At 47.3% G+C, this 12,586-nt stretch overlaps 1 long non-coding RNA gene across 2 annotated transcripts; it reads right to left on the bottom strand.

Moving 5' to 3' along the window:
• Window positions 1-918: 918 nt before the first annotated feature.
• Window positions 919-11,341, bottom strand: LOC128336747 (uncharacterized). Of its 2 annotated transcripts, XR_008312068.1 has the most exons (3): window positions 5,268-6,486; window positions 2,485-5,094; window positions 919-2,195 (listed from the first exon to the last, which is right to left on the bottom strand). It is a non-coding gene; the product is annotated as an uncharacterized LOC128336747 (long non-coding RNA). The 2 variants fall into 2 exon arrangements; XR_008312069.1 differs by having other exon boundaries at window positions 919-5,094; window positions 5,268-11,341.
• Window positions 11,342-12,586: the final 1,245 nt, after the last annotated feature.

Raw genomic sequence — 12,586 nt, 5'->3', positions numbered from 1 at the left:
AGACCTTGGCCCTCAAAGCATGGCAGAGTATGCCTTGAAGAAGGACCACAGTTACTGCATCTATGAGAAGCACCTTGTGTGGCTGGGAGGTCAATAGCCTTTGAGACTTTGGAGAGAGCACTGTAGACATTTCCCACAAAGATGACAGGAGAAAAGGGCCTGTCCTCCTGCTTGGCGTGTTACTCTTTCAAAATTCCACCCAGTACCACTCTGACCCTGGACTCTGAGGCTAGACACCAGGGCCTCCACCCACCCTGGGGCCCCCCAAATCCTCTTGAGTCTGTCCTGGGTGGAGTGATTGCCACTGGCCCCTACTACGAATGTGATTGTAGCCTGTGCCAGGTGCTTTAGAGACAGAAGAGTGGGGAAAGCATGATGTGGGATGGGAATACCTTGAGTGTTCAACTGTTTCTGCTCATGCATAAATATACCTGTTTTATATTCTTGTTGGTTCAGTTGCTGTTTGTACCCTCAACCCACATGTTAAAAATAGCGTGTGTGGGGTGAGTGATGCTTAACATGCAGGAGTGGAGGAGAGGCAAAGGCCTTTAGGTCCAGGCTGCAAAGAGAGCAAAAAAATGGAGGAAGAGATATAATTATATGGTCCAGTCTATTCCTCTTGTGCTCTGGGCAAACTAGGACTGAACTTGTTTGACCAAAATCATTCATTTAACCCCATTTAACCATTAGGTAGGGGAGAGTCTGCAATTCATCCCATCAGTGGCCATTTTTCAAAATGTCCTTTGTTTCCAAGAAAGTGTCTCTAACTCCAGACCCTCTTCGCCTTTATTTCATGAGCATCTGTTCTTCATGAAGCAGGATCTCAGCCTCGGTTTCTCCAGCAAGAGCTGCACCAACTCTAGCCCAGGACAACAGTACTTTTGAATGCCACAACTCTTCCAACAAACTATGGCAATCTTTGATTCTAGCAGACAATACTGACAGCTTTTTATTTAGCATATGTGGTTATGATCACCCAAAACTCATGTCTCTGGGCCATTTACAAAAAAACACAGGTTAAAACAACTTGAAATAAGAATCAATTCTGGGGTGCTTGACAGAAATACCCTCTTCAGCATCCTATAAGCCTGTCAGTAAACAAAGCTACACAAAGACAATATTGATCTTTATTTCTACATCAAATCGCCCAAGCACCCATCTTTGCATCAAAGGGGGAATAGTCTATAAGATCCTAGCAGGAAGAGACCCGGAGCCACGGAAGAGCTACATGAGGGACTGGTGGATGGGTTCTGGCATTTCAGACTTTCAGTAGCAAAGTGCTTTTTCTCACCATTCCCATATGCTGCTTTGAATATTATTTTAATACACTAGTTGGTCTAGAATATCTAATCTACTTTGAAAATGCTTCATTTTATTTCCTATTAGCCTTCCTAATTAAGTTAATAGATCTGTATTTCTTATATTATACTATACTTGTTTCAATCTTTTTAGATTTTATCCTAATCTTTTAGATGTTATCCTACTTATATTATACTACACTTGTTTATTCTTTTTAAGTTTGATCCTATCCTTTTAGAGGTTATCCTATGCAACAGCTATTTTTGTTTGTTTTTAATGTATTTTAAGTTTGTATTTAAACAATATTGCAAGCAGCATACAGAAATAATGGGGGGCAGAGAAGCCATCTAGGATAAAACCCTGGACACACCCAAGGCCAGTGGCTCTCCAGTCATCTCAGTGGCTGCTCTGAGCAATCTGAAGCAGAGATATCAAGCCAGGAATGAAGAAAACCACACTCCAAGTACCTTGGGGATTTCTCAGAGCAGGAAGTAGCTGAGTCACAGGGTCAGGCATGAAAGACTGAACTGCCAGAAAACTGCCCCTCAAGCATGCCGCTCTTTTGAGACCCCCACCAGCTGACAGGCCAAGCAGCTTCACAGGGCTGTGCCAATATTTAGACGCCATCAAAAACTGAAGTCCTTTGGAGACAGTCACCCTCTTGGGTTGAAACAGGCTCACAGCAATGTGGGGATATTTCTATGTGATAGAATTGCTACTCAGTCATGAAGGAGGCTGTCAGCTCCGAGGGGAGCCTGCCTGTTTCTTCTCTCCTGCTTCTTGTTATCCGGTCTTCTCCCACTTATCCAGTTAGTCTTCAGAGCTCCTGTTGGGACTTTCTGATGTTCTTTCTCCTTGTTCTGCAGTTGTTCCTTCAATCTTTCTTCTGTTCTCTTCTAACAAACGGAGAACCAAAAAGATTCAGAATCTTTATCCTCCTTATCAATACCCACTTCTGTTCTTTTCTGCCTACTCGATGCGCCTAAGTCCAGATTTCCACAATTTATTGTTTTTTCTCCCCTTTGTCTTCTAAACAAAGACAAAAGTTTGTTCTTTACTCTTTTCTCTCTTAAGAAGGACATGTTGAAGACAATCTATGTTCATCCAAGAACCCAAGCCAAAGGGAATGAGACCACAAAGATTGAGGTTTCAGAACACATCTCCTAGTCTGATCAGTCCACGCACCGTGTGCTTTCAGCCAGCAGAGCATACTCAGCATACCACGCGACTTGAAGAGATCAGAAATGCCGCACTTCTACTGCCGCACCACGCCAGGCCGAAGGTACCACCTTCATAAATATTGAGAAAAAGAAGAGCAAAGTCATGTAACCAGGATTGAAGCTCCCCCAGACATTTAAATGTAAAATCCAAAGAAAAAAATATGTAAAAACCAAAAAAAAAAAAAAAAAAGTGATACCCGAAGCCCACTGTATGGCCACTAAGAAAGACAGTGCAAAGACATAAAGTCCAGCACAAGAAAGCCACTCCCCAGCTAAATCAGGGCTTCTCCAGTATACAGACACTTGCCAGAGTTGCAGGGCTCCCCAGTGCAAAGACATAAAGTCCAGCACCAGAAAGCCACTCCCCAGCTAAATCAGGGCTTCTCCAGTATACAGACACTTGCCGGAGTTGTGGGGATCCCCAGTGCAAAGACATAAAGTCCAGCACGAGAAAGCCACTCCCCAGCTAAATCAGGGCTTCTCCAGTATACAGACACTTAACACAGTTGTGGGGCTACCCAGTGCAAAGACATAAAGTCCAGCACGAGAAAGCCACACCTCAGCTGAAATAGGGGCTGCCCCTTGTACGGCCACTAAGAGGGCCATGCTCTCACTATTTTTATGGCTCCCCAGTGCAGAGACATGAAGTCCAGCATGAGAAAGCCGCTCCCCAGCTAAATCAGGGCTTCTCCAGTATACAGACACTTGCCACAGTTGCAGGGCTCCCCAGTGCAAAGACATAAACTCCAGCATGAGAAAGCCACACCTCAGCTGAAATAGGGGCTGCCCCTTGGACGGCCTCTATGAGGGCCACGCTCTCACTATTTGTATGGCTCCCCAGTGCAAAGACATAAAGTCCAGCACCAGAAAGCCACTCCCCAGCTAAATCAGGGCTTCTCCAGTATACAGACACTTGCCGCAGTTGTGGGGCTCCCCAGTGCAAAGACATAAAGTCCAGCACGAGAAAGCTACTCCCCAGCTAAATCAGGGCTTCTCCAGTATACAGACACTTACCACAGTTGCAGGGCTCCCGAGTGCAAAGACATAAAGTCCAGCACCAGAAAGCCACTCCCCAGCTAAATCAGGGCTTCTTCAGTATACAGACACTTGCCACAGTTGCAGGGCTCCCCAGTGCAAAGACATAAAGTCCCGCATGAGAAAGCCACACCTCAGCTGAAATAGGGGCTGCCCCTTGGACGGCCTCTATGAGGGCCACCCTCTCACTATTTGTATGGCTCCCCAGTGCAAAGACATGAAGTCCAGCACGAGAATGCCGCAGCCCAGTTCAGGAAAGGGCCACTGAGCATATGGACACCGAGTCCATCCTGTTATGTCCACGCCCCTCCCAAACCAGAGGCTACTCAGGGCAGGGACATCCCAAGCCTTCTGAAGCAGCCAGGCTCCAGGTAAATCAGCCTCTACTCAGGGAGAAAGAGCAGAGAGCAAGCCAGCAAACAGGCCCTCCAGCTGGTCGAAGGGGAATCTCCCCCTTCTTTCTTCTGTGAAGCTGCTTGAGAGCCAGTCTCCTCCGCCTCCTTCTTCCATCTTCAGGTCTCCTCCTGGTGCTCCTTTTTCGCCAGCCCGCGGCACTTCTTTCTTCTGCCCTTTCTCTCCCTTGCCTCCTAAGGCAAGAGATCAGCTTCTCACAGCTCTTGACTCTTTTCCCTCTTTAGAAGGCCTTCTTGAGAAGCAGCACTGCTCATGCAAGAGCCCAAGCCAAGGAGTGTGAGCACACCAAGCGTCAGGCGTGTGCCTTCAGCCAGCAGAGGCTGCTGCTGCTGCTGCTTGAAGAGGTCAGGGAGGCCACACTTCTACCGTCCCGAGCTTCCTCCGTGGGCAGGGCGGAGTGGCCAGCTCAACACCACTCAGAGCATGAAGGACAAAGTCATGTAGCAAGGATTGGAGAGAGCCACCCCCGGCCAAATGAGGAGCTTCTCAGAGCAAAGACGTGAAGCACAGCGCGAGGAAGCAACGCCCCCAGCCCTCACTGGGGCGGCTCAGTGCACAGACATAAGGCCTGGCAGCAAAAAGCAACACCCCCAGCCCCGACCAGGGGTGGCTCAGCGCACATACCTATAAGGCTCGGCGCGAGGAAGCAACACCCCCAGGCCAGCCCAGCCAGGGGCAGCTCAGCGCACATGCATCAAGCTCAGCATGAGAAAGCAACGCCCCCGGCCCCGACCAGGGGCGGCTCAGCGCACATACTTCAGGTCCAGCATGAGCAAGCCACCTCCCACCCAATTGCAAGAGACTCAGTGCAGAGAGATTCGGGGCAGCCTGAGAAGGCCGCACTCCCACCCCTGTCAGGGCTCCTTAGTGCAAAGACATGAAGTCCAGCACGAGGAATGCCACGCTACAGGGCCATCTGCAGCCCCACGCAGAGTGATCAGTGGCCGAGAGAGAGAGAGAAATGATGCCGTCCGCCTGGTGGAAGCACAGCCTGCCCGTTTCTTCTGCTAAGCTCCTGGAGAGCCGGTCTCCTCCTGCTTCTTTTCACGTCTCCGCTGGCGTCTTCCTGCTTGTTTCTCTTCCTCCTTCTGCACCTCTTTCTTCTGTCCTTGCTCCCCACTGCCTTCTAAAGAAAGAAAAAGAGCTTTGTCAGTTTCCAGATCTTGACACTTTCCCCTCTTTAGAAGGGCTTCTTGAGGACCCTGAAGCCCTGTCCATCCAAGAGCCCAAGCCAAGGAGAAGGAGACCTCAGCGCAAGGCTTCGGGCCGCATCTCCCGGCCTAACCGGAGTCCACTCACCGTGTGCCTTCAGCCAGCCAGCAGGGCCCGCTCGGCACACCACGCTGCTTGAAGAGGTCATGGATGCCGCACTTCCACCGTCCCTGGCTTTCTCGTGGGCAGGGCGCACCAAGCTGAAGACTAGGGACAGGGCAGTTGGGAGATGCCAACTCATCACCACTCGCAAGATGAAGGGTGAAGTCACACAGCGAGGAACGGCACCCTGCAGATAAATGAGCAGCCACGCAGCATACAGACACTCAGGCTCGGCTGAGGAGGCCATGCTCCCACCATTTTCGGGGCTCCCCAGTGCCAGGACATGAAGTCCCGCACGAGAAAGCCACTCCCAAGCCAGAGCAGGGCTTCTCCAGTATACAGACACATGCCACAGTGGTGGGGCTCCCACGTGCAAAGACATAAAGTCCCGCACGAGAAAGCCACTCCCCAGCTAAATCAGGGCTTCTACAGTATACAGACACTTGCCACAGTGGTGGGGCACCCCCATGCAAAGACATAAAGTCCAGCACCTGAAAGCCACACCTCTGCTGAAATAGGGGCTGCTCCTTGTACGGCCCTTACGAGGGCCACGCTCTCACTATTTGTATGGCTCCCCAGTGCAGAGACATGAAGTCCCGCACGAGAAAGCCACTCCCCAGCCAGACCAGGGCTTCTCCAGTATACAGACACTTGCCACAGTGGTGGGGCTCCGCCGTGCAAAGACATAAAGTCCAGCACCAGAAAGCCACACCTCTGCTGAAATAGGGGCTGCTCCTTGTACGGCCCTTACGAGGGCCACGCTCTCACTATTTGTATGGCTCCCCAGTGCAAAGACATAAAGGCCAGGACGAGAAAGCCACCCCTCAGCTGAAATAGGGGCTGCTCCTTGTACGGCCCCTATGAGGGCCACCCTCTCACTATTTTAATGGCTCCCCAGTGCAGAGACATGAAGTCCCGGAAGAGAAAGCCACTCCCCAGCCAGACCAGGGCTTCTCCAGTATACAGACACTTGCCACAGTGGTGGGGCTCCCCCATGCAAAGACATAAAGTCCCGCACAAGAAAGCCACTCCCGAGCCAGACCAGGGCTTCTCCAGTATACAGACACTTGCCACAGTTGTGGGGCTCCCCAGTGCAAAGACATAAAGTCCAGCACCAGAAAGCTACTCCCCAGCTAAATCAGGGCTTCTTCAGTATACAGACACTTGCCACAGTTGTGGGGCTCCCCAGTGCAAAGACATAAAGTCCAGCACCAGAAAGCCACTCCCCAGCTAAATCAGGGCTTCTTCAGTATACAGACACTTGCCACAGTTGTGGGGCTCCCCAGTGCAAAGACATAAAGTCCAGCACCAGAAAGCCACTCCCCAGCTAAATCAGGGCTTCTCCAGTATACAGACACTTGCCACAGTTGTGGGGCTCCCCAGTGCAAAGACATAAAGTCCCGCACAAGAAAGCCACTCCCGAGCCAGACCAGGGCTTCTCCAGTATACAGACACTTGCCACAGTTGTGGGGCTCCCCAGTGCAAAGACATAAAGTCCAGCACCAGAAAGCTACTCCCCAGCTAAATCAGGGCTTCTCCAGTATACAGACACTTGCCGCAGTTGTGGGGCTCCCCAGTGCAAAGACATAAAGTCCAGCACCAGAAAGCCACTCCCCAGCTAAATCAGGGCTTCTCCAGTATACAGACACTTACCACAGTTGTGGGGCTACCCAGTGCAAAGACATAAAGTCCCGCATGAGAAAGCCACTCCCCAGCCAGACCAGGGCTTCTCCAGTATACAGACACTTGCCACAGTGGTGGGGCTCCCCCATGCAAAGACATAAAGTCCCGCACAAGAAAGCCACTCCCGAGCCAGACCAGGGCTTCTCCAGTATACAGACACTTGCCACAGTTGTGGGGCTCCCCAGTGCAAAGACATAAAGTCCAGCACCAGAAAGCTACTCCCCAGCTAAATCAGGGCTTCTCCAGTATACAGACACGTGCCGCAGTTGTGGGGCTCCCCAGTGCAAAGACATAAAGTCCAGCACCAGAAAGCCACTCCCCAGCTAAATCAGGGCTTCTCCAGTATACAGACACTTGCCACAGTTGTAGGCCTCCCCAGTGCAAAGACATAAAGTCCAGCACCAGAAAGCCACTCCCCAGCTAAACCAGGGCTTCTCCAGTATACAGACACTTGCCACAGTTGTAGGGCTCCCCAGTGCAAAGACATAAAGTCCAGCACCAGAAAGCCACTCCCCAGCTAAATCAGGGCTTCTTCAGTATACAGACACTTGCCACAGTTGTGGGGCTCCCCAGTGCAAAGACATAAAGTCCAGCACGAGAAAGCCACCCCTCAGCTGAAATAGGGGCTGCTCATTGTACGGCCCCTACGAGGGCCACGCTCTCACTATTTGTATGGGTCCCCCGTGCAGAGACATGAAGTCCAGCATGAGAAAGCTGCTCCCAAGCTAAATCAGGGCTTCTCCTGTATACAGACACTTGCCACAGATGTAGGGCTCAACAAACATATACAGGATAGTATATATACGGTGTAGAAGAGTCTATTTCACACAGACAAATTAGATGAATGAAACACACAAATTGCTAGAGAAATTGTCTGTGTTCTCAACCCCAAAACATTGTAGCTGAAGGTCAATAATGTCCGTGGTCCTATTACATGTAGACATAAAGTCCTACCAGATCTTTTCTCTTGCTGGTTCTGTATTCAAGTTGTTACTCCAAAAGTCTTACCAAATCATTTCTCTTGCTGGTTCTGTATTCAAGTTGTTACTCCAAAAGTCTTACCAAATCATTTCTCTTGCTGGTTCCGTATTCAAGTTGTTACTCCAAAAGTCCTACCAAATCTTTTCTCTTTACAAGTTCCTATTCTAAAGGTAGCTCCATGTACAAATGTTGCTCCTTCTGATAGATGCTCCTTGTCCAAAAAGTTCCCAACAGGTATCCTAAGTCATTTTAACCTGTTTCCTCCTACTTGAACAAGACTTCATCAGGAGAAGCCAGCGGAATACATAATAACATATGCATCATTTCAAAATACCTTCAACAAATTACATTAACTTAAGGGTTAGAAATTTTTTAGTAATTACATTTATTTCTTCCAAAATGACACTGTACCTACCAGTGGTTTCTAAATTAGAAATGCTACTGGATACCAAATTGTACTGGCTTCAATGGTACCAAAAATGCTTAATATATCCTACAGCGTCTGCCGGATGTTCAATAGGGACATATGTAGTCCGATCAGCCAGCTGAGTATTAATTTCTAGATCATACTTTTCCCAATCCTGAATAACCAAAGCCCCACCTTTGTCCGCAGGTTTTACAACTATATTGCCATCATAAGACAAATCCTGAACAGCCTCCCATTCTTCCCTTGTTAAATTTCCATGTTTGAATTTCATACGTTTATATTGCTTTTCCAATTTTATATATATCTATATATCTATATATATATCTATATATATCTATATCTATTTAACTTCATTCATGAAAACAGTAACAGTGGGATGTTCAAGATATGGAACAAGATGAGATTTAGGTCAAAACCTTTCCTGATCAGATTCCTAGGTATCTCCAAACATAATCCGTAATTTTATGAGTCTCTCCAGGTTGAATAAATCCACCTCTAATTTAAATTCATCATGAAAAGACAATGGAACAAAGGACAGTCCTAAATTTTGAACTTTATATTCCATTAAAGAAAGTGCTCGACTGCTGATATCCCCAGCCTGATCAGGGCTTCTCCAGTATACAGACACTTGCCGCAGTTGTAGGGCTCCCCAGTGCAAAGACATAAAGCCCAGCACCAGAAAGCCACTCCCCAGCTAAATCAGGGCTTCTTCAGTATACAGACACTTGCCACAGTTGTGGGGCTCCCCAGTGCAAAGACATAAAGTCCAGCACCAGAAAGCCACTCCCCAGCTAAATCAGGGCTTCTCCAGTATACAGACACTTACCACAGTTGTGGGGCTACCCAGTGCAAAGACATAAAGTCCCGCATGAGAAAGCCACTCCCCAGCCAGACCAGGGCTTCTCCAGTATACAGACACTTGCCACAGTTGTAGGGCTCCCCAGTGCAAAGACATAAAGTCCAGCACCAGAAAGCCACTCCCCAGCTAAATCAGGGCTTCTCCAGTATACAGACACTTGCCACAGTTGTAGGGCTCCCCAGTGCAAAGACATAAAGTCCAGCACCAGAAAGCCACTCCCCAGCTAAATCAGGGCTTCTCCAGTATACAGACACTTGCCACAGTTGTGGGGCTCCCCAGTGCAAAGACATAAAGTCCAGCACGAGAAAGCCACCCCTCAGCTGAAATAGGGGCTGCTCATTGTACGGCCCCTACGAGGGCCACGCTCTCACTATTTGTATGGGTCCCCCGTGCAGAGACATGAAGTCCAGCATGAGAAAGCTGCTCCCAAGCTAAATCAGGGCTTCTCCTGTATACAGACACTTGCCACAGATGTAGGGCTCAACAAACATATACAGGATAGTATATATACCGTGTAGAAGAGTCTATTTCACACACACAAATTACATGAATGAAACACACAAATTGCTAGAGAAATTGTCTGTGTTCTCAACCCCAAAACATTGTAGCTGAAGGTCAATAATGTCCGTGGTCCTATTACATGTAGACATAAAGTCCTACCAGATCTTTTCTCTTGCTGGTTCTGTATTCAAGTTGTTACTCCAAAAGTCTTACCAAATCATTTCTCTTGCTGGTTCTGTATTCAAGTTGTTACTCCAAAAGTCTTACCAAATCATTTCTCTTGCTGGTTCCGTATTCAAGTTGTTACTCCAAAAGTCCTACCAAATCATTTCTCTTGCTGGTTCTGTATTCAAGTTGTTACTCCAAAAGTCCTACCAAATCTTTTCTCTTTACAAGTTCCTATTCTAAAGGTAGCTCCATGTACAAATGTTGCTCCTTCCGATAGATGCTCCTTGTCCAAAAAGTTCCCAACAGGTATCCTAAGTCATTTTAACCTGTTTCCTCCTACTTGAACAAGACTTCATCCGGAGAAGCCAGCGGAATACATAATAACATATGCATCATTTCAAAATACCTTCAACAAATTACATTAACTTAAGGGTTAGAAATTTTTTAGTAATTACATTTATTTCTTCCAAAATGACACTGTACCTACCAGTGGTTTCTAAATTAGAAATGCTACTGGATACCAAATTGTACTGGCTTCAATGGTACCAAAAATGCTTAATATATCCTACAGCGTCTGCCGGATGTTCAATAGGGACATATGTAGTCCGATCAGCCAGCTGAGTATTAATTTCTAGATCATACTTTTCCCAATCCTGAATAACCAAAGCCTCACCTTTGTCCGCAGGTTTTACAACTATATTGCCATCATAAGACAAATCCTGAACAGCCTCCCATTCTTCCCTTGTTAAATTTCCATGTTTGAATTTCATACGTTTATATTGCTTTTCCAATTTTATATATATATATCTCTCTCTATATATATCTCTATATATCTATATCTATTTAACTTCATTCATGAAAACAGTAACAGTGGGATGTTCAAGATATGGAACAAGATGAGATTTAGGTCAAAACCTTTCCTGATCAGATTCCTAGGTATCTCCAAACATAATCCGTAATTTTATGAGTCTCTCCAGGTTGAATAAATCCACCTCTAATTTAAATTCATCATGAAAAGACAATGGAACAAAGGACAGTCCTAAATTTTGAACTTTATATTCCATTAAAGAAAGTGCTCGACTGCTGATATCCCCAGCCTGATCAGGGCTTCTCCAGTATACAGACACGTGCCGCAGTTGTAGGGCTCCCCAGTGCAAAGACATAAAGTCCAGCACCAGAAAGCCACCCCTCAGCTGAAATAGGGGCTGCTCCTTGTACGGCCCCTACGAGGGCCACGCTCTCACTATTTGTATGGGTCCCCAGTGCAGAGACATGAAGTCCAGCACGAGAAAGCTGCTCCCCAGCTAAATCAGGGCTTCTCCAGTATACAGACACTTGCTGCAGTTGTGGGGCTCCCCAGTGCAAAGACATAAAGTCCAGCACCAGAAAGCCACTCCCCAGCTAAATCAGGGCTTCTCCAGTATACAGACACTTGCCACAGTTGTGGGGCTCCCCAGTGCAAAGACATAAAGTCCAGCACCAGAAAGCCACTCCCCAGCTAAATCAGGGCTTCTCCAGTATACAGACACTTGCCACAGTTGCGGGGCTCCCTAGTGCAAAGACATAAAGTCCAGCACCAGAAAGCCACTCCCCAGCTAAATCAGGGCTTCTCCAGTATACAGACACTTGCCACAGTTGTGGGGCTCCCCAGTGCAAAGACATAAAGTCCAGCACGAGAAAGCCACTCCCCAGCTAAATCAGGGCTTCTCCAGTATACAGACACTTGCCACAGTTGTGGGGCTCCCCAGTGCAAAGACATAAAGTCCAGCACGAGAAAGCCACCCCTCAGCTGAAATAGGGGCTGCTCATTGTACGGCCCCCACGAGGGCCACGCTCTCACTATTTGTATGGGTCCCCCGTGCAGAGACATGAAGTCCAGCATGAGAAAGCTGGTCCCAAGCTAAATCAGGGCTTCTCCTGTATACAGACACTTGCCGCAGATGTAGGGCTCAACAAACATATACAGGATAGTATATATACCGTGTAGAAGAGTCTATTTCACACACACAAATTACATGAATGAAACACACAAATTGCTAGAGAAATTGTCTGTGTTCTCCACCCCAAAACAGTGTAGCCGAAAGTCAATAATGTCCATGGTCCTATTACATGTAGACATAAATCCTACCAGATCTTTTCTCTTGCTGGTTCTGTATTCAAGTTGTTACTCCAAAAGTCCTACCAAATCATTTCTCTTGCTGGTTCTGTATTCAAGTTGTTACTCCAAAAGTCCTACCAAATCATTTCTCTTTACAAGTTCTTATTCTAAAGGTAGCTCCATGTACAAATGTTGCTCCTTCTGATAGATGCTCCTTGTCCAAAAAGTTCCCAACAGGTATCCTAGGTCATTTTAACCTGTTTCCTCCTACATGAACAGGACTGCATCAGGAGAAGCCAGCTGAAAACATAAAAACACATGCATCATTTCAAAATACCTTCAACAAATTACATTAACTTAAAGGGTTAGAAATTTTTTAGTTATTACTCACATTTATTTCTTCCAAAGTGACACTGCACCTACCAGTGGTTTCTAAATTAGAAATGCTACTGGATACCAAATTGTACTAGCTTCAATGGTACTGATGAGGCTTAATATATCCTACAGCGTCTGCCAGTGCAGAGACATGAAGTCCAGCATGAGAAAGCCGCTCCCAAGCTAAATCAGGGCTTCTCCAGTATACAGAC

Source organism: Hemicordylus capensis, chromosome 13, assembly GCF_027244095.1.
Source record: "Hemicordylus capensis ecotype Gifberg chromosome 13, rHemCap1.1.pri, whole genome shotgun sequence".
Taxonomy (NCBI): domain Eukaryota; kingdom Metazoa; phylum Chordata; class Lepidosauria; order Squamata; family Cordylidae; genus Hemicordylus; species Hemicordylus capensis.
Note: the sequence above shows the minus strand (reverse complement) of the source record. Positions and strands in the feature narration are given on the sequence as shown.